The sequence below is a fragment of the Carassius carassius genome, chromosome 9, assembly GCF_963082965.1.
Source record: "Carassius carassius chromosome 9, fCarCar2.1, whole genome shotgun sequence".
NCBI classification, from domain to species: Eukaryota; Metazoa; Chordata; class Actinopteri; order Cypriniformes; family Cyprinidae; genus Carassius; species Carassius carassius.
Genome location: NC_081763.1, coordinates 1,590,001 through 1,612,208, shown reverse-complemented (window position 1 = coordinate 1,612,208; position 22,208 = coordinate 1,590,001). Strand labels below are relative to the sequence as shown.

Here is a 22,208-nt window from a genome sequence, read left to right as displayed (position 1 = left end):
AGTCAATGCCCGACCTCAGAATGTAAGCAGGTTTGGGCCAGGTAAGTACTTTTGGATTTTTTCAGTAATTATCTAATAGGCCTGGTTAGTACTTTTTGGAATACCAGGTACTGTAAGCTTTTGGGTTTCCTTCCCTACTTATATAATGCACTGGCGATTATAGTGGCTGATCTTTAAATAGCCCTCTCTTTGCAGCCTCCTTCGCTTATGGCCATACCAACCTGGCTATGCCTGATCTTGTCTGATCTCGGAAGCTAAGCAGGTTTGGGCCTGGTTAGTACTTGGATGGGAGACCGCCTGGGAATACCAGGTGCTGTAAGCTTTTGGGTTTCCTTCCCTACTTATATAAAGCACTGGCGATTATAGTGGCTGATCTTTAAATAGCCCTCTCTTTGCAGCCTCCTTCGCTTATGGCCATACCATCCTGGCTATGCCCTATCTAAACTGATCTCCAAATCTAAGCAGGTTTGGGCCAGGTAAGTACTTTTGGATTTTTTCAGTAATTATCTAATAGGCCTGGTTAGTACTTTAGGAAATTTTCACTAATTGTCAAATAATCTTGCAAAAAAAAAAAAAAAAAGACTCAATGCCCGATCTCAGAATGTAAGCAGGTTTGGGCCACGTTAGTACTTTTGGATTTTTTCAGTAATTATCTAATAGGCCTGGTTAGTACTTTTGGAAAAATTCACTTATTGTCTAATAATCTTGTAAAAAAACAAAAAAGAGTCAATGCCCGATCTCAGAATGTAAGCAGGTTTGGGCCAGGTTAGTACTTTTGGATTTTTTCAGTAATTATCTAATAGGCCTGGTTAGTACTTTTGGGAATACCAGGTGCTGTAAGCTTTTGGGTTTCCTTCCCTACTTATATAAAGCACTGGCGATTATAGTGGCTGATCTTTAAATAGCCCTCTCTTTGCAGCCTCTTTCGCTTATGGCCATACCATCCTGGCTATGCCCGATCTAAACTGATCTCCAAATCTAAGCAGGTTTGGGCCAGGTTAGTACTTTTGGATTTTTTCAGTAATTATCTAATAGGCCTGGTTAGTACTTTTGGAAATTTTCACTAATTGTCCAATAATCTTGCAAAAAAAAAAAAAAAAGAGTCAATGCCCGATCTCAGAATGTAAGCAGGTTTGGGCCAGGTAAGTACTTTTGGATTTTTTCAGTAATTATCTAATAGGCCTGGTTAGTACTTTTGGAAATGTTCACTAATTGTCCAATAATCTTGCAAAAAAAAAAAAAAAAGAGTCAATGCCCGATCTCAGAATGTAAGCAGGTTTGGGCCAGGTAAGTACTTTTGGATTTTTTCAGTAATTATCTAATAGGCCTGGTTAGTACTTTTGGAAATTTTCACTAATTGTCCAATAATCTTGCAAAAAAAAAAAAAAGACTCAATGCCCGATCTCAGAATGTAAGCAGGTTTGGGCCAGGTAAGTACTTTTGGATTTTTTCAGTAATTATCTAATAGGCCTGGTTAGTACTTTTGGGAATACCAGGTGCTGTAAGCTTTTGGGTTTCCTTCCCTACTTATATAAAGCACTGGCGATTATAGTGGCTGATCTTTAAATAGCCGTCTCTTTGCAGCCTCCTTCGCTTATGGCCATACCATCCTGGCTATGCACGATCTCAACTGATCACCAAATCTAAGCAGGTTTGGGCCAGGTTAGTACTTTTGGATTTTTTCAGTAAATATCTAATAGGTATGGTTAGTACTTTTGGAAAAATTCACTTATTGTCTAATAATCTTGTAAAAAAACAAAAAAGAGTCAATGCCCGATCTCAGAATGTAAGCAGGTTTGGGCCAGGTTAGTACTTTTGGATTTTTTCAGTAAATATCTAATAGGCATGGTTAGTACTTTTGGAAAAATTCACTTATTGTCTAATAATCTTGTAAAACAACAAAAAAGAGTCAATGCCCGATCTCAGAATGTAAGCAGGTTTGGGCCAGGTTAGTACTTTTGGATTTTCAGTAATTATCTAATAGGCCTGGTTAGTACTTTTGGAAATGTTCACTAATTGTCCAATAATCTTGCAAAAAAAAAATAAAGACTCAATGCCCGATCTCAGAATGTAAGCAGGTTTGGGCCAGGTTAGTACTTTTGGATTTTTTCAATAATTATCTAATAGGCCTGGTTAGTACTTTAGGAAATTTTCACTAATTGTCAAATAATCTTGCAAAAAAAAAAAAAAAAGACTCAATGCCCGATCTCAGAATGTAAGCAGGTTTGGGCCAGGTTAGTACTTTTGGATTTTTTCAGTAATTATCTAATAGGCCTGGTTAGTACTTTTGGAAATGTTCACTAATTGTCCAATAATCTTGCAAAAAAAAAAAAAAAAGAGTCAATGCCCGATCTCAGAATGTAAGCAGGTTTGGGCCAGGTTAGTACTTTTGGATTTTTTCAGTAATTATCTAATAGGCCTGTTTAGTACTTTTGGGAATACCAGGTGCTGTAAGATTTCGGGTTTCCTTCCCTACTTATATAAAGCACTGGCGATTATAGTGGCTGATCTTTAAATAGCCCTCTCTTTGCAGCCTCCTTCGCTTATGGCCATACCATCCTGGCTATGCCCGATCTAAACTGATCTCCAAATCTAAGCAGGTTTGGGCCAGGTTAGTACTTTTGGATTTTTTCTGTAATTATCTAATAGGCCTGGTTAGTACTTTTGGAAATGTTCACTAATTGTCCAATAATCTTGCAAAAAAAAAAAGTCAATGCCCGATCTCAGAATGTAAGCAGGTTTGGGCCAGGTTAGTACTTTTGGATTTTTTCAGTAATTATCTAATAGGCCTGGTTAGTACTTTTGGGAATACCAGGTGCTGTAAGCTTTTGGGTTTCCTTCCCTACTTATATAAAGCACTGGTGATTATAGTGGCTGATCTTTAAATAGCCGTCTCTTTGCAGCCTCCTTCAATTATGGCCATACCATCCTGGCTATGCACGATCTTAACTGATCACCAAATCGAAGCAGGTTTGGGCCAGGTTAGTACTTTTGGATTTTTTCAGTAATTATCTAATAGGGCTGGTTAATACTTTTGGAAATTTTCACTAATTGTCAAATAATCTTGCAAAAAAAAAAAAAAGAGAGTCAATGCCCGATCTCAGAATGTAAGTAGGTTTGGGCCAGGTTAGTACTTTTGGATTTTTTCAGTAATTATCTAAAAGGGCTGGTTAGTACTTTTGGAAATTGTCACTAATTGTCCAATAATCTTGCAAAAAAAAAAAAAAAAAAAAGTCAATGCCCGATCTCAGAATGTAAGCAGGTTTGGGCCAGGTTAGTACTTTTTGATTTTTTCAGTAATTATCTAATAGGCCTGGTTAGTACTTTTGGGAATACCAGGTGCTGTAAGCTTTTGGGTTTCCTTCCCTACTTATATAAAGCACTGGCGATTATAGTGGCTGATCTTTAAATAGCCCTCTCTTTGCAGCCTCCTTCGCTTATGGCCATACCATCCTGGCTATGCCCGATCTAAACTGATCTCAGAATGTAAGCAGGTTTGGGCCAGGTAAGTACTTTTGGATTTTTTCAGTAATTATCTAATAGGCCTGGTTAGTACTTTTGGAAATGTTCACTAATTGTCCAATAATCTTGCAAAGAAAAAAAAAAAAAAAGAGTCAATACCCGATCTCAGAATGTAAGCAGGTTTGGGCCAGGTTAGTACTTTTGGATTTTTTCAGTAATTATCTAATAGGCCTGGTTAGTACTTTTGGAAATGTTCACTAATTGTCCAATAATCTTGCAAAGAAAAAAAAAAAAAGAGTCAATGCCCGATCTCAGAATGTAAGCAGGTTTGGGCCAGGTTAGTACTTTTGGATTTTTTCAGTAATTATCTAATAGGCCTGGTTAGTACTTTTGGAAATTTTCACTAATAGTCCAATAATCTTGCAAAAAAAAAAAAAAAGAGTCAATGCCCGATCTCAGAATGTAAGCAGGTTTGGGCCAGGTAAGTACTTTTGGATTTTTTCAGTAATTATCTAATATGCGTGGTTAGTACTTTTGAAAATATTCACTAATTGTCTAATAATCTTGTAAAAAAACAAAAAAGAGTCAATGCCCGATCTCAGAATGTAAGCAGGTTTGGGCCAGGTTAGTACTTTTGGATTTTTTCAGTAATTATCTAATAGGCGTGGTTAGTACTTTTGGAAAAATTCACTAATTGTCTAATAATCTTGTAAAAAAACAAAAAAGAGTCAATGCCCGATCTCAGAATGTAAGCAGCTTTGGGCCAGGTTAGTACTTTTGGATTTTTTCAGTAATTATCTAATAGGCCTGGTTAGTACTTTTGGGAATACCAGGTGCTGTAAGCTTTTGGGTTTCCTTCCCTACTTATATAATGCACTGGCGATTATAGTGGCTGATCTTTAAATAGCCCTCTCTTTGCAGCCTCCTTAGCTTATGGCCATACCAACCTGGCTATGCCTGATCTTGTCTGATCTCGGAAGCTAAGCAGGTTTGGGCCTGGTTAGTATTTGGATGGGAGACCACCAGGTGCTGTAAGCTTTTGGGTTTCCTTCCCTACTTATATAAAGCACTGGCGATTATAGTGGCTGATCTTTAAATAGCCCTCTCTTTGCAGCCTCCTTCGCTTATGGCCATACCATCCTGGCTATGCCCGATCTAAACTGATCTCCAAATCTAAGCAGGTTTGGGCCAGGTTAGTACTTTTGGATTTTTTCAGTAATTATCTAATAGGCCTGTTTAGTACTTTTGGGAATACCAGGTGCTGTAAGCTTTCGGGTTTCCTTCCCTACTTATATAAAGCACTGGCGATTATAGTGGCTGATCTTTAAATAGCCCTCTCTTTGCAGCCTCCTTCGCTTATGGCCATACCATCCTGGCTATGCCCGATCTAAACTGATCTCCAAATCTAAGCAGGTTTGGGCCAGGTTAGTACTTTTGGATTTTTTCTGTAATTATCTAATAGGCCTGGTTAGTACTTTTGGAAATGTTCACTAATTGTCCAATAATCTTGCAAAAAAAAAAAAGTCAATGCCCGATCTCAGAATGTAAGCAGGTTTGGGCCAGGTTAGTACTTTTGGATTTTTTCAGTAATTATCTAATAGGCCTGGTTAGTACTTTTGGAAATGTTCACTAATTGTCCAATAATCTTGCAAAAAAAAAAAAAAAAAAGAGTCAATGCCCGATCTCAGAATGTAAGCAGGTTTGGGCCAGGTAAGTACTTTTGGATTTTTTCAGTAATTATCTAATAGGCCTGGTTAGTACTTTAGGAAATTTTCACTAATTGTCCAATAATCTTGCAAAAAAAAAAAAAAAAAAAAGACTCAATGCCGATCTCAGAATGTAAGCAGGTTTGGGCCACGTTAGAACTTTTGGATTTTTTCAGTAATTATCTAATAGGCCTGGTTAGTACTTTTGGAAATTTTCACTAATTGTCCTATAATCTTGCAAAAAAAAAAAAGTCAATGCCCGATCTCAGAATGTAAGCAGGTTTGGGCCAGGTTAGTACTTTTGGATTTTTTCAGTAATTATCTAATAGGCCTGGTTAGTACTTTTGGGAATACCAGGTGCTGTAAGCTTTTGGGTTTCCTTCCCTACTTATATAAAGCACTGGCGATTATAGTGGCTGATCTTTAAATAGCCGTCTCTTTGCAGCCTCCTTCAATTATGGCCATACCATCCTGGCTATGCACGATCTTAACTGATCACCAAATCGAAGCAGGTTTGGGCCAGGTTAGTACTTTTGGATTTTTTCAGTAATTATCTAATAGGGCTGGTTAATACTTTTGGAAATTTTCACTAATTGTCAAATAATCTTGCAAAAAAAAAAAAAAGAGAGTCAATGCCCGATCTCAGAATGTAAGTAGGTTTGGGCCAGGTTAGTACTTTTGGATTTTTTCAGTAATTATCTAAAAGGGCTGGTTAGTACTTTTGGAAATTGTCACTAATTGTCCAATAATCTTGCAAAAAAAAAAAGTCAATGCCCGATCTTAGAATGTAAGCAGGTTTGGGCCAGGTAAGTACTTTTGGATTTTTTCAGTAATTATCTAATAGGCCTGGTTAGTACTTTAGGAAATTTTCACTAATTGTCCAATAATCTTGCAAAAAAAAAAAAAAAAAGTCAATGCCCGATCTCAGAATGTAAGCAGGTTTGGGCCAGGTAAGTACTTTTGGATTTTTTCAGTAATTATCTAATAGGCCTGGTTAGTACTTTTGGAAATGTTCACTAATTGTCCAATAATCTTGCAAAAAAAAAAAAAAAAGTCAATGCCCGATCTCAGAATGTAAGCAGGTTTGGGCCACGTAAGTACTTTTGGATTTTTTTAGTAATTATCTAATAGGCCTGGTTAGTACTTTAGGAAATTTTCACTAATTGTCCAATAATCTTGCAAAAAAAAAAAAAAAAAGAGTCAATGCCCGATCTCAGAATGTAAGCAGGTTTGGGCCAGGTTAGTACTTTTGGATTTTTTCAGTAATTATCTAATAGGGCTGGTTAGTACTTTTGGAAATTGTCACTAATTGTCCAATAATCTTGTAAAAAAACAAAAAAGAGTCAATGCCCGATCTCAGAATGTAAGCAGGTTTGGGCCAGGTAAGTACTTTTGGATTTTTTCAGTAATTATCTAATAGGCGTGGTTAGTACTTTTGGAAAAATTCACTAATTGTCTAATAATCTTGTAAAAAAACAAAAGAATCAATGCCCGATCTCAGAATGTAAGCAGCTTTGGGCCAGGTTAGTACTTTTGGATTTTTTCAGTAATTATCTAATAGGCCTTGTTAGTACTTTTGGGAATACCAGATGCTGTAAGCTTTTGGGTTTCCTTCCCTACTTATATAATGCACTGGCGATTATAGTGGCTGATCTTTAAATAGCCCTCTCTTTGCAGCCTCCTTCGCTTATGGCCATACCAACCTGGCTATGCCTGATCTTGTCTGATCTCGGAAGCTAAGCAGGTTTGGGCCTGGTTAGTACTTGGATGGGAGACTGCCAGGGAATACCAGGTGCTGTAAGCTTTTGGGTTTCCTTCCCTACTTATATAAAGCACTGGCGATTATAGTGGCTGATCTTTAAATAGCCCTCTCTTTGCAGCCTCCTTCGCTTATGGCCATACCATCCTGGCTATGCCCGATCTAAACTGATCTCCAAATCTAAGCAGGTTTGGGCCAGGTTAGTACTTTTGGATTTTTTCAGTAATTATCTAATAGGCCTGGTTAGTACTTTTGGAAATTTTCACTAATTGTCCAATAATCTTGCAAAAAAAAAAAAAAAAGTCAATGCCCGATCTCAGAATGTAAGCAGGTTTGGGCCAGGTAAGTACTTTTGGATTTTTTCAGTAATTATCTAATAGGCCTGGTTAGTACTTTTGGAAATGTTCACTAATTGTCCAATAATCTTGCAAAAAAAAAAAAAAAAGTCAATGCCCGATCTCAGAATGTAAGCAGGTTTGGGCCAGGTAAGTACTTTTGGATTTTTTCAGTAATTATCTAATAGGCCTGGTTAGTACTTTAGGAAATTTTCACTAATTGTCCAATAATCTTGCAAAAAAAAAAAAAAAAAAAGACTCAATGCCCGATCTCAGAATGTAAGCAGGTTTGGGCCAGGTTAGTACTTTTGGTTTTTTTCAGTAATTATCTAATAGGCCTGGTTAGTACTTTTGGAAATTTTCACTAATTGTCCAATAATCTTGCAAAAAAAATAAAGTCAATGCCCGATCTCAGAATGTAAGCAGGTTTGGGCCAGGTTAGTACTTTTGGATTTTTTCAGTAAATATCTAATAGGCATGGTTAGTACTTTTGGAAAAATTCACTTATTGTCTAATAATCTTGTAAAAAAACAAAAAAGAGTCAATGCCCGATCTCAGAATGTAAGCAGGTTTGGGCCAGGTTAGTACTTTTGGATTTTTTCAGTAATTATCTAATATGCCTGGTTAGTACTTTTGGGAATACCAGGTGCTGTAAGCTTTTGGGTTTCCTTCCCTACTTATATAATGCACTGGCGATTATAGTGGCTGATCTTTAAATAGCCCTCTCTTTGCAGCCTCCTTCGCTTATGGCCATACCAACCTGGCTATGCCTGATCTTGTCTGATCTCGGAAGCTAAGCAGGTTTGGGCCTGGTTAGTACTTGGATGGGAGACCGCCTGGGAATACCAGGTGCTGTAAGCTTTTGGGTTTCCTTCCCTACTTATATAAAGCACTGGCGATTATAGTGGCTGATCTTTAAATAGCCCTCTCTTTGCAGCCTCCTTCGCTTATGGCCATACCATCCTGGCTATGCCCGATCTAAACTGATCTCCAAATCTAAGCAGGTTTGGGCCAGGTTAGTACTTTTGGATTTTTTCAGTAATTATCTAATAGGCCTGGTTAGAACTTTTGGAAATGTTCACTAATTGTCCAATAATCTTGCAAAAAAAAAAAAAAAAAGTCAATGCCCGATCTCAGAATGTAAGCAGGTTTGGGCCAGGTTAGTACTTTTAGATTTTTTCAGTAATTATCTAATAGGCCTGGTTAGAACTTTTGGAAATGTTCACTAATTGTCCAATAATCTTGCAAAAAAAAAAAAAAAAAGTCAATGCCCGATCTCAGAATGTAAGCAGGTTTGGGCCAGGTTAGTACTTTTGGATTTTTTCAGTAATTATCTGATAGGCCTGGTTAGTACTTTTGGAAATTTTCACTAATTGTCCAATAATTTTGCAAAAAAAAAAAGTCAATGCCCGATCTCAGAATGTAAGCAGGTTTGGGCCAGGTAAGTACTTTTGGATTTTTTCAGTAATTATCTAATAGGCCTGGTTAGTACTTTTGGGAATACCAGGTGCTGTAAGCTTTTGGGTTTCCTTCCCTACTTATATAATGCACTGGCGATTATAGTGGCTGATCTTTAAATAGCCCTCTCTTTGCAGCCTCCTTCGCTTATGGCCATACCAACCTGGCTATGCCTGATCTTGTCTGATCTCGGAAGCTAAGCAGGTTTGGGCCTGGTTAGTACTTGGATGGGAGACCGCCTGGGAATACCAGGTGCTGTAAGCTTTTGGGTTTCCTTCCCTACTTATATAAAGCACTGGCGATTATAGTGGCTGATCTTTAAATAGCCCTCTCTTTGCAGCCTCCTTCGCTTATGGCCATACCATCCTGGCTATGCCCGATCTAAACTGATCTCCAAATCTAAGCAGGTTTGGGCCAGGTTAGTACTTTTGGAAATTTTCACTAATTGTCCAATAATCTTGCAAAAAAAAAAAAAAAAAGTCAATGCCCGATCTCAGAATGTAAGCAGGTTTGGGCCAGGTTAGTACTTTTGGATTTTTTCAGTAATTATCTGATAGGCCTGGTTAGTACTTTTGAAAATGTTCACTAATTGTCCAATAATCTTGCAAAAAAAAAAAAAAAAAAGACTCAATGCCCGATCTCAGAATGTAAGCAGGTTTGGGCCAGGTTAGTACTTTTGGATTTTTTTCAGTAATTATCTAATAGGCCTGGTTAGTACTTTTGGAAATGTTCACTAATTGTCCAATAATCTTGCAAAAAAAAAAAAAAAAGAGTCAATGCCCGATCTCAGAATGTAAGCAGGTTTGGGCCAGGTAAGTACTTTTGGATTTTTTCAGTAATTATCTAATAGGCCTGGTTGGTACTTTTGGAAATGTTCACTAATTGTCCAATAATCTTGCAAAAAAAAAAAAAAAAGAGTCAATGCCCGATCTCAGAATGTAAGCAGGTTTGGGCCAGGTTAGTACTTTTGGATTTTTTCAGTAATTATCTAATAGGGCTGGTTAGTACTTTTGGAAATTGTCACTAATTGTCCAATAATCTTGCAAAAAAAAAAAAAGTCAATGCCCGATCTCAGAATGTAAGCAGGTTTGGGCCAGGTTAGTACTTTTGGATTTTTTCAGTAAATATCTAATAGGCATGGTTAGTACTTTTGGAAAAATTCACTTATTGTCTAATAATCTTGTAAAAAAACAAAAAAGAGTCAATGCCCGATCTCAGAATGTAAGCAGGTTTGGGCCAGGTTAGTACTTTTGGATTTTTTCAGTAATTATCTAATAGGCCTGGTTAGTACTTTTGGGAATACCAGGTGCTGTAAGCTTTTGGGTTTCCTTCCCTACTTATATAAAGCACTGGCGATTATAGTGGCTGATCTTTAAATAGCCCTCTCTTTGCAGCCTCCTTCGCTTATGGCCATACCATCCTGGCTATGCCCGATCTAAACTGATCTCCAAATCTAAGCAGGTTTGGGCCAGGTTAGTACTTTTGGATTTTTTCAGTAATTATCTAATAGGCCTGGTTAGTACTTTTGGAAATGTTCACTAATTGTCCAATAATCTTGCAAAAAAAAAAAAAAAAAGACTCAATGCCCGATCTCAGAATGTAAGCAGGTTTGGGCCAGGTTAGTACTTTGGGATTTTTTCAGTAATTATCTAATAGGCCTGGTTAGTACTTTTGGAAATGTTCACTAATTGTCAAATAATCTTACAAAAAAAAAAAAAGAGAGTCAATGCCCGATCTCAGAATGTAAGTAGGTTTGGGCCAGGTTAGTACTTTTGGATTTTTTCAGTAATTATCTAATAGGGCTGGTTAGTACTTTTGAAAATTGTCACTAATTGTCCAATAATCTTGTAAAAAAAAAAAAAAAAAAAAAAGTCAATACCCGATCTCAGAATGTAAGCAGGTTTGGGCCAGGTAAGTACTTTTGGATTTTTTCAGTAATTATCTAATAGGCCTGGTTAGTACTTTTTTTTTTTTTTTGCAAGATTATTGGACAATTAGTGAAAATTTCCAAGAGTCAATGCCCGACCTCAGAATGTTAGCAGGTTTGGGCCAGGTTAGTACTTTTGGATTTTTTCAGTAAATATCTAATAGGCATGGTTAGTACTTTTGGAAAAATTTACTTATTGTCTAATAATCTTGTAAAAAAACAAAAAAGAGTCAATGCCCGATCTCAGAATGTAAGCAGGTTTGGGCCAGGTTAGTACTTTTGGATTTTTTCAGTAATTATCTAACAGGCCTGGTTAGTACTTTTGGGAATACCAGGTGCTGTAAGCTTTTGGGTTTCCTTCCCTACTTATATAAAGCACTGGCGATTATAGTGGCTGATCTTTAAATAGCCCTCTCTTTGCAGCCTCCTTTGCTTACGGCCATACCAACCTGGCTATGCCCGATCTAAACTGATCTCCAAATCTAAGCAGGTTTGGGCCAGGTTAGTACTTCTGGAAAAATTCACTAATTGTCTAATAATCTTGTAAAAAAAAAAAAAGACTCAATGCCCGATCTCAGAATGTAAGCAGGTTTTGGCCAGGTGAGTACTTTTGGATTTTTTCAGTAATTATCTAATAGGCCTGGTTAGTACTTTTGGAAATTTTCACTTATTGTCCAATAATCTTGCAAAAAAAAAAAAGAATCAATGCCTGATCTCAGAAGGTAAGCAGGTTTGGGCCAGGTGAGTACTTTTGGATTTTTTCAGTAATTATCTAATAGGCCTGGTTAGTACTTTTGGAAATTTTCACTTATTGTCCAATAATCTTGCAAAAAAAAAAAAGAATCAATGCCTGATCTCAGAAGGTAAGCAGGTTTGGGCCAGGTTAGTACTTTTGGATTTTTTCAGTAATTATCTAATAGGCCTGGTTAGTACTTTTGGAAATTTTCACTAATTGTCCAATAATCTTGCAAAAAAAAAAAAAAAAAGTCAATGCCCGATCTCAGAATGTAAGCAGGTTTGGGCCAGGTTAGTACTTTTGGATTTTTTCAGTAATTATCTAATAGGCCTGGTTAGTACTTTTGGGAATACCAGGTGCTGTAAGCTTTTGGGTTTCCTTCCCTACTTATATAATGCACTGGCGATTATAGTGGGTGATCTTTTAATAGCCCTCTCTTTGCAGCCTCCTTCGCTTACGGCCATACCAACCTGGCTATGCCCGATCTCGTCTGATCTCGGAAGCTAAGCAGGTTTGGGCCTGGTTAGTACTTGGATGGGAGACCTCCTGGGAATACCAGGTGCTGTAAGCTTTTGGGTTTCCTTCCCTACTTATATAAAGCACTGGCGATTATAGTGTGTTACGTTCATAGGTGTTTTGTGGGAGTGCCTGTGTTTGTTTTCTCTCCTGCGCTTTTTCTCTCTCTCTCTCTCTCTCTCTCTCTCTCTTTCTCTGTCGATTTCTTAGGCCGTCATTCCTTGACTGCCGATTGGCTCACGAGGCTGTCAATCATCATCAAGAGATGTGACGTCGACCTATCCGCTGCCAGTGATGTTCCCGCTGGCAGATAAAAGGAAGCTGGAAAGGAATGAAAGGAGGCTCGGTTGTTTTGATTTTTTGCTGTCATTGTTACTCGGTTTGTTTCGTTTTGTTTTGCCTCGCTTTGTCTGTCATTTGTTTATGCCAACCTCTGTTGTTTTGGTCATAATGTTGATTTACTATTTTGGTTCGTTTATTTTCTTTCACTTGGATGGCGTTGGGTTTTGATCTTTGCTGAGCTTACGCTCTCTGATGTTTACTCTTTACCAAGAGGAAGGAGGATAGGGAAGATGTCGTACGACTTCCATTGTGCAACATTTAGGTAACTCCGTGTATAGAAACCCCAGTTAAGAGGTGAACGCCACCCACTGTATGTTTTGTTTTGTTAGTCGAGAGGAGGGAAGTATACGGCGCTTGGCGCTGAAAATTTGATTGTTTTCTTTTCTTTCCTTTAGTTAGGTTAGAGGGTTAAACCAGGTAGGATTGGTTTTGTTTTGTTTCTTTCTTTCTTTTGGCGTCACTAGAGTCCCCTTTCTTTCGGGTTGATTTGTTTAGTAGTTTTTTTTTCTCCTCGTGGTCATTTTTCTTTATTTATTTATTTATTTTTGTAAGTTTGTATATATTGGTTGTGGCTTTAATAATTAATCCTTTTGTAAATCTACTTTATAGTTTAATGGTCTTTTTTCCTTTTTGTACAATAAATCATTTTTTTCATGGCAGTTCTTGTCTTTTGCATGGTTTCTTGCCGCCTCCGATCATTCTTACAATTTTTGCTATATTTCCTTTAGTGTTACTCCTCTTGCTCCTAGACAAATCTTAGAGGGGTCGTAACATTAAATGGGGGCTCATCCGGGATTAAATTGATCTTTAAAAAAACTAAAATAGATATGGCAATTTTGTGGATGTGTTGGTGGCAAGAAAAATTGCGTTGTTTGGTGTATTATGACAGTATAGGGTTTACTCATGCAGTGTGGTAGTGTAATGCTTATCGGTTTGTTATTCATTATGGAAATGTTTAATTTGCGAGATTTTGTTGTCAGTCCATCTGTAGAGCAGATTAATTTGTGTAGGAAGCAGGATTTGTTGCAGATCGCAGACCATTTTCAGATTGTGGTAAGTAAACAGTCTCTAAAAAAAGAAATAAAACGAATTTTGATCTTGCATTTGAATGAGTTGCAGGTGTTGCCTACGTCAAACGTAGGGGGTGTTGACACAGGCGGGCAGGTTAACGTGGATGATGCAGCTCGGGCGCAATTCTGGTCTGGGGAGAAGGACAAGCGGAGTGGCGGAGCTGTTGCTGACGCGGAGGCGGAGGCCGAAGCCAAGGCCGGCTTACCACCGTTTGAGCCGTTTTCACCCAGTTCTGTTGGTTCACGGGAAGGTACGCGACTGAAGGTCCGCCTTGCCCGATTGCATTATGAAGCGCAAGAGAGAGCCCAGGCGCGCCAAGCTGACCTGAACTTGCAGTTGGAGTTGCGTAAGTTGGAAATCGAGGCAGAGAAGCAGGTGAAACTGAGGGAGCTTGAGCTGGGTGCATCAAAAGTTGCTGCTAGCTCAGCTGGACAGTTGAACATCGCTCCAGTTTCTCCGCCGCCGCACGTTGGTTTAACCCCATATGCCTTTGACGTGAGTAAACACATTGCACTCGTTCCTCAATTTAGAGAAACAGAAATAGATTCTTACTTTAGTGCGTTTGAACGCATCGCAACTTCTCTTCATTGGCCTAGGGAGGTTTGGTCTTTGCTTTTGCAATGTAGATTATTTGGGAAAGCGCAAGAGGTTTGTGCTACGTTATCACTAGAAGAGAGTCTGAAATATGAGTCTGTGAAGTCTGCTATTCTGCAAGCATATGAGTTGGTTCCGGAGGCTTATAGGCAACGGTTCAGAAAACACAGAAAGAGTCCTACACAAACATTTGTGGAATTTGCTAGGGAGAAAGGATTGTTGTTTGATAAATGGTGTACCGCCAGTAAAGTGAGTGATCTTGACTCTTTAAGGGAGTTGATGTTGCTAGAGGAGTTTAAAGGATGTTTATCTGACCGTATTGTAGTGTATCTTAATGAACAGAAGGTAACTACCCTATCACACGCAGCTGTACTCTCAGATGAGTTTGTTTTAACCCACAAGAATGTATTTGCCTCTGCACGTCCTGAAAAGTTACAGATTGACAGCTCGCAACCTCAAATGTCACGTTCAAGATTTAGCCCCCCTCGTAATAAAGAAGGGCGTGAATGTTTTTACTGCCACAAGAAAGGGCATGTGATTGCTGATTGTTTGGCGTTGAAGCGCAAGCAGCAGCCACAACCAAAGGGCGTGGGGTTTGTGAAGGCTTTTAAATCGGCGGCTACTGTGAATACTGAGGAGAGAATTGATGAGAGTTATCAGCCCTTTGTGTCAAAAGGGTTAATATCTCTGTCTGGAAAAACGGAGGACCAGGAAGAAATAAGAATACTCAGGGATACTGGTGCCATGCAGTCTTTTATTTTGGCAGGTAAGATACAGTTGTCTGACAATACCTTCTGTGGTTCTAGTGTGATCGTGCAGGGAATCGAAATGGGTTGTGTGAAATTTCGGCTGCACCATGTGCACTTACAGAGTGAATTGTGTACTGGTTTTGTTAGAGTTGCGGTGTGTCCTTCACTCCCTGTGAAGGGTGTTGATTTTATCCTTGGAAATGACCTGGCAGGTGGGAAGGTAATGCCTGTTATTCAAGTCGTTGAGGAACCGAATGCGTTCAGTGAGTTAGAAGGATTGTCTGAAGCTTGCGTTGATGTTTTTCCAGCCTGCGCTGTCACACGCGCCCAGTCGCGCAGAGTAGGTGATGTAGTTGATCTGTCTAACTCATTTATGTTCCCACTGTTGTCTGGTGACGCATTATTGGATGTGAATCTTGAACAGAAAAACAGTTCAAAAATAGAAAACAAAGGTGTAGTTGAGTCTGATGCAGAGTTACTTACATTACCTGTGTCACGTGAGAAAATTATTGCTGCACAGAAAGAGGATAAAACACTTGCCACTGCTTTTAATTCTGCTGTTTCTTCTGATGTCGTTAAGGATAAGAAATTTGCTTACTTCATTGACAAAGACTTACTGATGAGAAAGTGGTGTTCTCAGGCTGACGAGAATTTAGATTGGAATGTGGTTTATCAAATTGTGGTCCCGTTTTCCTATCGTCAACATGTCTTGTTTTTAGCTCATGATCACCAACTTGCTGGTCATTTAGGTGTTACCAAGACATACAACAGGATTTTGAGTCATTTCTTTTGGCCAGGTTTAAAGAAAGATGTTGCTCATTACTGTCGTACTTGCCATACCTGTCAGATTGTTGGGAAGCCAAATCAGAGCATTCCACCTGCTCCTTTGATTCCTATACCCGCGATTGGAGACCCGTTCGAACACGTGCTGGTTGACTGTGTCGGTCCATTACCTAAGACTAAATCTGGTAACCAGTTTTTGTTAACTATCATGTGTGTGGCCACAAGATTTCCAGAGACGATTCCCTTAAGAAAAATCACTGCGCCTGTAGTCAGCAAGGCATTGGTGAAATTCTTCTCCACGTTTGGACTTCCAAAAGTAGTGCAAACCGATCAAGGTACGAATTTTTTATCTAAACTTTTTAAACAAGTACTTGAATCACTAGCAATTTCCCATCGAGTCTCAAGTGCGTACCATCCGCAGAGCCAGGGCGCACTTGAACGGTTTCACCAAACCCTTAAGTCGATGCTTAAGAAATATTGCTATTACACTGCTAACGATTGGGATGAGGGAGTTCCCTTAGTTCTGTTTGCTGTTAGAGAGACCATTCAAGAATCTCTTGGTTTTAGTCCAGCCGAACTTGTGTTCGGACACCAAGTTAGAGGCCCGTTGAAAGTTCTTAAAGAACGAATTTTAGCATCTAATTCGAATACAGACACTAATGTACTGGATTATGTGAGCCAGTTTCGAGGTCGCCTTCATACTGCTTGGTCACTAGCTAGAGAAGGGCTTGCAAATGCTCAGAAAGATATGAAGTGTACATATGATAAACAATCCGTAGCGCGATCTTTCCAACCTGATGACGAAGTGCTTGTGTTGTTACCTGTCCCCGGATCATCTTTATCTGCTCGTTTCTTTGGTCCCTATGTTGTGAAAAAGAGAATGAGTGAAACTGATTATATGTTGTGTACACCTGATCGAAAACGAAAAACCCGTGTTTGCCATCTAAACATGTTAAAAGCTTATCATACTAGAGAGTCGTCAACGGCGAGTGTTGTGGAACAGACGGCAGGGCCCGCTGTCTCTTCTGTTGCGATAGCCGTGGATCGGAAGTCATCTCCTGGTATCTTGGAGGTGGACACGGATGGTGTGGTGCTTCGCCATGCTTTGCAGCAGGGTGTAAGGTTGGCAAATTCTGAGATTTTAGAAGATCTTCACTCCTATCTTAATCATTTGACTGTAGATCAGAGAATAGACGTTGTAAAGACACTTTCTGATTTTAAATGTCTGTTTGGTGATGTTCCTACACAAACCAATGTACTGAAACATGATATTGATGTGAACGGAGCTCGTCCTATCAAGCAACATGCTTACCGTGTAAACTCAATGAAGAGATCTTTTATGAGTCAAGAGGTAGAGTATCTGTTGGAAAATTGTTTGGCCAAGTCCAGTTGTAGTCCGTGGAGTTCTCCATGCCTACTTGTTCCCAAACCCGATGGCTCATTTAGATTTTGCACAGATTACCGTAAGGTAAATGCTGTGACTGTGCCAGACAGTTACCCCTTACCTCAGATGGAGGATTGTATAGATAACATCGGTTCTGCACGTTTTGTTACAAAGCTGGATATGCTAAAAGGATATTGGCAAGTTCCACTCACCTCAAGAGCTTCAGAGATTTCAGCCTTTGTAACTTCAGATAATTTCCTCCAATATACGGCAATGGCTTTCGGGCTTAGAAATGCCCCAGCAACTTTCCAGCGCCTCGTTAATATCGTTTTACATGATGTACCAAATTGCAACGCGTATCTCGATGATCTAGTGTTGTATTCGTTGAGTTGGACAGAACACATTAGCCTGTTGAGAACAGTGTTTGAGCGACTTGCTAAAGCAAATTTGACACTTAATTTAGCAAAATGTGAATTTGGCAAAGGAACTGTCACTTACCTTGGTAAGGAGGTGGGTCAAGGCCAAGTACGACCAGTAGAGGCCAAGGTAACTGCCATCGCCGAATTCCCAATTCCTACCACCCGCAGAGAGTTGAGGAGGTTCTTGGGAATGGCAGGCTATTATCGTAGCTTTTGTAAGAATTTCTCGACCGTTGTGAGTCCCCTTACTTCACTGCTGAGTCCAGCTAAGTCTTATGGGTGGTCAGCTGAGAGTCAACATGCTTTTGATTCAGTCAAAACTCTGATGTGCAATGCACCTGTTTTAAAGGCACCTGACTTTGCTCAGAATTTTAAATTGGAGGTTGATGCAAGCGCCGTGGGTGCTGGGGGTGTTCTTATTCAAGAGGATGCCAATGGAATAGAACATCCTATTAGTTATTACTCTCACAAGTTTAACAAACATCAGCTAAATTATTCAACTATTGAAAAAGAAGCTCTTGCTTTGTTACTCTCATTACAACACTTTGAGGTTTATCTTGGTTCTAGTAGTCTTCCGATTGTGGTATATACAGATCACAATCCTCTCGTGTTTTTAACCCGAATGTATAATCACAATCAGCGGTTGATGCGTTGGGCTCTTGTTGTCCAGAACTACAACCTCGATATCCGACATAAGAAGGGTTCGGAGAATGTTTTGGCTGATGCTCTCTCGAGAGTCTAGTTTTTTTTTCTCAAAACGAGTTTGTTCTTAAGGGTGGGAGTGTTACGTTCATAGGTGTTTTGTGGGAGTGCCTGTGTTTGTTTTCTCTCCTGCGCTTTTTCTCTCTCTCTCTCTCTCTCTCTCTCTCTCTTTCCCTGTCGATTTCTTAGGCCGTCATTCCTTGACTGCCGATTGGCTCACGAGGCTGTCAATCATCATCAAGAGATGTGACGTCGACCTATCCGCTGCCAGTGATGTTCCCGCTGGCAGATAAAAGGAAGCTGGAAAGGAATGAAAGGAGGCTCGGTTGTTTTGATTTTTTGCTGTCATTGTTACTCGGTTTGTTTCGTTTTGTTTTGCCTCGCTTTGTCTGTCATTTGTTTATGCCAACCTCTGTTGTTTTGGTCATAATGTTGATTTACTATTTTGGTTCGTTTATTTTCTTTCACTTGGATGGCGTTGGGTTTTGATCTTTGCTGAGCTTACGCTCTCTGATGTTTACTCTTTACCAAGAGGAAGGAGGATAGGGAAGATGTCGTACGACTTCCATTGTGCAACATTTAGGTAACTCCGTGTATAGAAACCCCAGGTAAGAGGTGAACGCCACCCACTGTATGTTTTGTTTTGTTAGTCGAGAGGAGGGAAGTATACGGCGCTTGGCGCTGAAAATTTGATTGTTTTCTTTTCTTTCCTTTATTTAGGTTAGAGGGTTAAACCAGGTAGGATTGGTTTTGTTTTGTTTCTTTTTTCTTTTGGCGTCACTAGAGTCCCCTTTCTTTCGGGTTGATTTGTTTAGTAGTTTTTTTTTCTCCTCGTGGTCATTTTTCTTTTTTATTTATTTATTTATTTTTGTAAGTTTGTATATATTGGTTGTGGCTTTAATAATTAATCCTTTTGTAAATCTACTTTATAGTTTAATGGTCTTTTTTCCTTTTTGTACAATAAATCATTTTTTTCATTGGCAGTTCTTGTCTTTTGCATGGTTTCTTGCCGCCTCCGATCATTCTTACAATTTTTGCTATATTTTCTTTAGTGTTACTCCTCTTGCTCCTAGACAAATCTTAGAGGGGTCGTAACATAGTGGCTGATCTTTAAATAGCCCTCTCTTTGCAGCCTCCTTCGCTTATGGCCATACCATCCTGGCTATGCCCAATCTCAACTGATCTCCAAATCTAAGCAGGTTTGGGCCAGGTTAGTACTTTTGGATTTTTTCAGTAATTATCTAATAGACCTGGTTAGTACTTTTGGAAATTTTCACTAGTTGTCCAATCATCTTGCAAAAAAAAAATAAAAGAGTCCATGCCCGATCTCAGAATGCAAGTAGGTTTGGGCCAGGTTAGTACTTTTGGATTTTTTCAGTAATTATCTAATAGGGCTGGTTAGTACATCTGGAAATTTTCACTAATTGTCCAATAATCTTGCAAAAAAAAAAAAAAAGTCAATGCCCGATCTCAGAATGTAAGCAGGTTTGGGCCAGGTTAGTACTTTTGGATTTTTTCAGTAATTATCTAATAGGCCTGGTTAGTACTTTTGGGAATACCAGGTGCTGTAAGCTTTTGGGTTTCCTTCCCTACTTATATAATGCACTGGCGATTATAGTGGCTGATCTTTAAATAGCCCTCTCTTTGCAGCCTCCTTCGCTTACTGCCATACCAACCTGGCTATGCCCGATCTCGTCTGATCTCGGAAGCTAAGCAGGTTTGGGCCTGGTTAGTACTTGGATGGGAGACCGCCTGGGAATACCAGGTGCTGTAAGCTTTTGGGTTTCCTTCCCTACTTATATAACGCACTGGCGATTATAGTGGCTGATCTTTAAATAGCCCTCTCTTTGCAGCCTCCTTCGCTTATGGCCATACCATCCTGGCTATGCCCGATCTCAACTGATCTCCAAATCTGAGCAGGTTTGGGCCAGGTTAGTACTTTTGGATTTTTTCAGTAATTATCTAATAGGCCTGGTGAGTACTTTTGGGAATACCAGGTGCTGTAAGCTTTTGGGTTTCCTTCCCTACTTATATAATGCACTGGCGATTATAGTGGCTGATCTTTAAATAGCCCTCTCTTTGCAGCCTCCTTCGCTTACGGCCATACCAACCTGGCTATGCCCGATCTCGTCTGATCTCGGAAGCTAAGCAGGTTTGGGCCTGGTTAGTACTTGGATGGGAGACTGCCTCGGAATACCAGGTGCTGTAAGCTTTTGGGTTTCCTTCCCTACTTATATAAAGCACTGGCGATTATAGTGGCTGATCTTTAAATAGACCTCTCTTTGCAGCCTCCTTCGCTTATGGCCATACCATCCTGGCTATGCCCGATCTCAACTGATCTCCAAATCTGAGCAGGTTTGGGCCAGGTTAGTACTTTTGGATTTTTTCAGTAATTATCTAATAGGCCTGGTTAGTACTTTTGGAAATTTTCACTAATTGTCCAATAATCTTGCAAAAAAAAAAAAAAAAAAAAGAGTCAATGCCCGATCTCAGAATGTAAGCAGGTTTGGGCCAGGTTAGTACTTTTGGATTTTTTCAATAATTATCTAATAGGCCTGGTTAGTACTTTAGGAAATTTTCACAAATTTTCACTAAATTTTCACTCGGTTGTTTTGATTTTTTGCTGTCATTGTTACTCGGTTTGTTTCGTTTTGTTTTGCCTCGCTTTGTCTGTCATTTGTTTATGCCAACCTCTGTTGTTTTGGTCATAATGTTGATTTACTATTTTGGTTCGTTTATTTTCTTTCACTTGGATGGCGTTGGGTTTTGATCTTTGCTGAGCTTACGCTCTCTGATGTTTACTCTTTACCAAGAGGAAGGAGGATAGGGAAGATGTCGTACGACTTCCATTGTGCAACATTTAGGTAACTCCGTGTATAGAAACCCCAGGTAAGAGGTGAACGCCACCCACTGTATGTTTTGTTTTGTTAGTCGAGAGGAGGGAAGTATACGGCGCTTGGCGCTGAAAATTTGATTGTTTTCTTTTCTTTCCTTTAGTTAGGTTAGAGGGTTAAACCAGGTAGGATTGGTTTTGTTTTGTTTCTTTCTTTTGGCATCACTAGAGTCCCCTTTCTTTCGGGTTGATTTGTTTAGTAGTTTTTTTTTCTCCTCGTGGTCATTTTTCTTTTTTATTTATTTATTTATTTTTGTAAGTTTGTATATATTGGTTGTGGCTTTAATAATTAATCCTTTTGTAAATCTACTTTATAGTTTAATGGTCTTTTTTCCTTTTTGTACAATAAATCATTTTTTTCATTGGCAGTTCTTGTCTTTTGCATGGTTTCTTGCCGCCTCCGATCATTCTTACAATTTTTGCTATATTTTCTTTAGTGTTACTCCTCTTGCTCCTAGACAAATCTTAGAGGGGTCGTAACATAGTGGCTGATCTTTAAATAGCCCTCTCTTTGCAGCCTCCTTCGCTTATGGCCATACCATCCTGGCTATGCCCAATCTCAACTGATCTCCAAATCTAAGCAGGTTTGGGCCAGGTTAGTACTTTTGGATTTTTTCAGTAATTATCTAATAGACCTGGTTAGTACTTTTGGAAATTTTCACTAATTGTCCAATAATCTTGCAAAAAAAAAAAAAAAAAAGTCAATGCCCGATCTCAGAATGTGAGTAGGTTTGGGCCAGGTTAGTACTTTTGGATTTTTTCAGTAATTATCTAATAGGGCTGGTTAGTACATCTGGAAATTTTCACTAATTGTCCAATAATCTTGCAAAAAAAAAAAAAAAAAAAGTCAATGCCCGATCTCAGAATGTAAGCAGGTTTGGGCCAGGTTAGTACTTTTGGATTTTTTCAGTAATTATCTAATAGGCCTGGTTAGTACTTTAGGAAATTTTCACTAATTGTCCAATAATCTTGCAAAAAAAAAAAAGTCAATGCCCGATCTCAGAATGTAAGCAGGTTTGGGCCAGGTTAGTACTTTTGGATTTTTCCAGTAATTATCTAATAGGCCTGGTTAGTACGTTTGGAAGCTTTCACTAATTGTCCAATAATCTTGCAAAAAAACAAAAAAGAGTCAATGCCCGATCGCAGAATGTAAGCAGGTTTGGGCCAGGTTAGTACTTTTGGATTTTTTCAGTAATTATCTAATAGGCCTGGTTAGTACTTTTGGGAATACCAGGTGCTGTAAGCTTTTGGGTTTCCTTCCCTACTTATATAATGCACTGGCGATTATAGTGGCTGATCTTTAAATAGCCCTCTCTTTTCAGCCTCCTTCGCTTACGGCCATACCAACCTGGCTATGCCCGATTTCGTCTGA

General features: G+C 39.1%; 8 non-coding genes and 1 pseudogene across 8 annotated transcripts in view; all 9 read left to right on the top strand.

Annotated features, from left to right (window-relative positions):
• Window positions 1-203: 203 nt before the first annotated feature.
• LOC132150351 (5S ribosomal RNA) lies at window positions 204-322 on the top strand. The gene has a single exon (XR_009435586.1). It is a non-coding gene; the product is annotated as a 5S ribosomal RNA (ribosomal RNA).
• A 4,069-nt stretch (window positions 323-4,391) lies between these two features.
• Window positions 4,392-4,500, top strand: LOC132150735 (5S ribosomal RNA; annotated as a pseudogene).
• A 2,353-nt stretch (window positions 4,501-6,853) lies between these two features.
• On the top strand, window positions 6,854-6,972 carry LOC132150629 (5S ribosomal RNA). The gene has a single exon (XR_009435856.1). It is a non-coding gene; the product is annotated as a 5S ribosomal RNA (ribosomal RNA).
• A 1,032-nt stretch (window positions 6,973-8,004) lies between these two features.
• Window positions 8,005-8,123, top strand: LOC132150350 (5S ribosomal RNA). The gene has a single exon (XR_009435585.1). It is a non-coding gene; the product is annotated as a 5S ribosomal RNA (ribosomal RNA).
• A 742-nt stretch (window positions 8,124-8,865) lies between these two features.
• LOC132150349 (5S ribosomal RNA) lies at window positions 8,866-8,984 on the top strand. Its single transcript, XR_009435584.1, has one exon. It is a non-coding gene; the product is annotated as a 5S ribosomal RNA (ribosomal RNA).
• Window positions 8,985-11,835: 2,851 nt separating this feature from the next.
• Window positions 11,836-11,954, top strand: LOC132150438 (5S ribosomal RNA). The gene has a single exon (XR_009435671.1). It is a non-coding gene; the product is annotated as a 5S ribosomal RNA (ribosomal RNA).
• Window positions 11,955-19,601: 7,647 nt separating this feature from the next.
• Window positions 19,602-19,720, top strand: LOC132151183 (5S ribosomal RNA). The gene has a single exon (XR_009436340.1). It is a non-coding gene; the product is annotated as a 5S ribosomal RNA (ribosomal RNA).
• A 316-nt stretch (window positions 19,721-20,036) lies between these two features.
• Window positions 20,037-20,155, top strand: LOC132150218 (5S ribosomal RNA). Its single transcript, XR_009435458.1, has one exon. It is a non-coding gene; the product is annotated as a 5S ribosomal RNA (ribosomal RNA).
• A 2,011-nt stretch (window positions 20,156-22,166) lies between these two features.
• Window positions 22,167-22,208, top strand: part of LOC132150474 (5S ribosomal RNA) — a 119-nt gene continuing 77 nt past the window's right edge. Inside the window, exon 1 of the ribosomal RNA XR_009435705.1 lies at window positions 22,167-22,208. This exon is cut by the window's right edge and continues 77 nt beyond it. This is a non-coding gene — a ribosomal RNA (5S ribosomal RNA).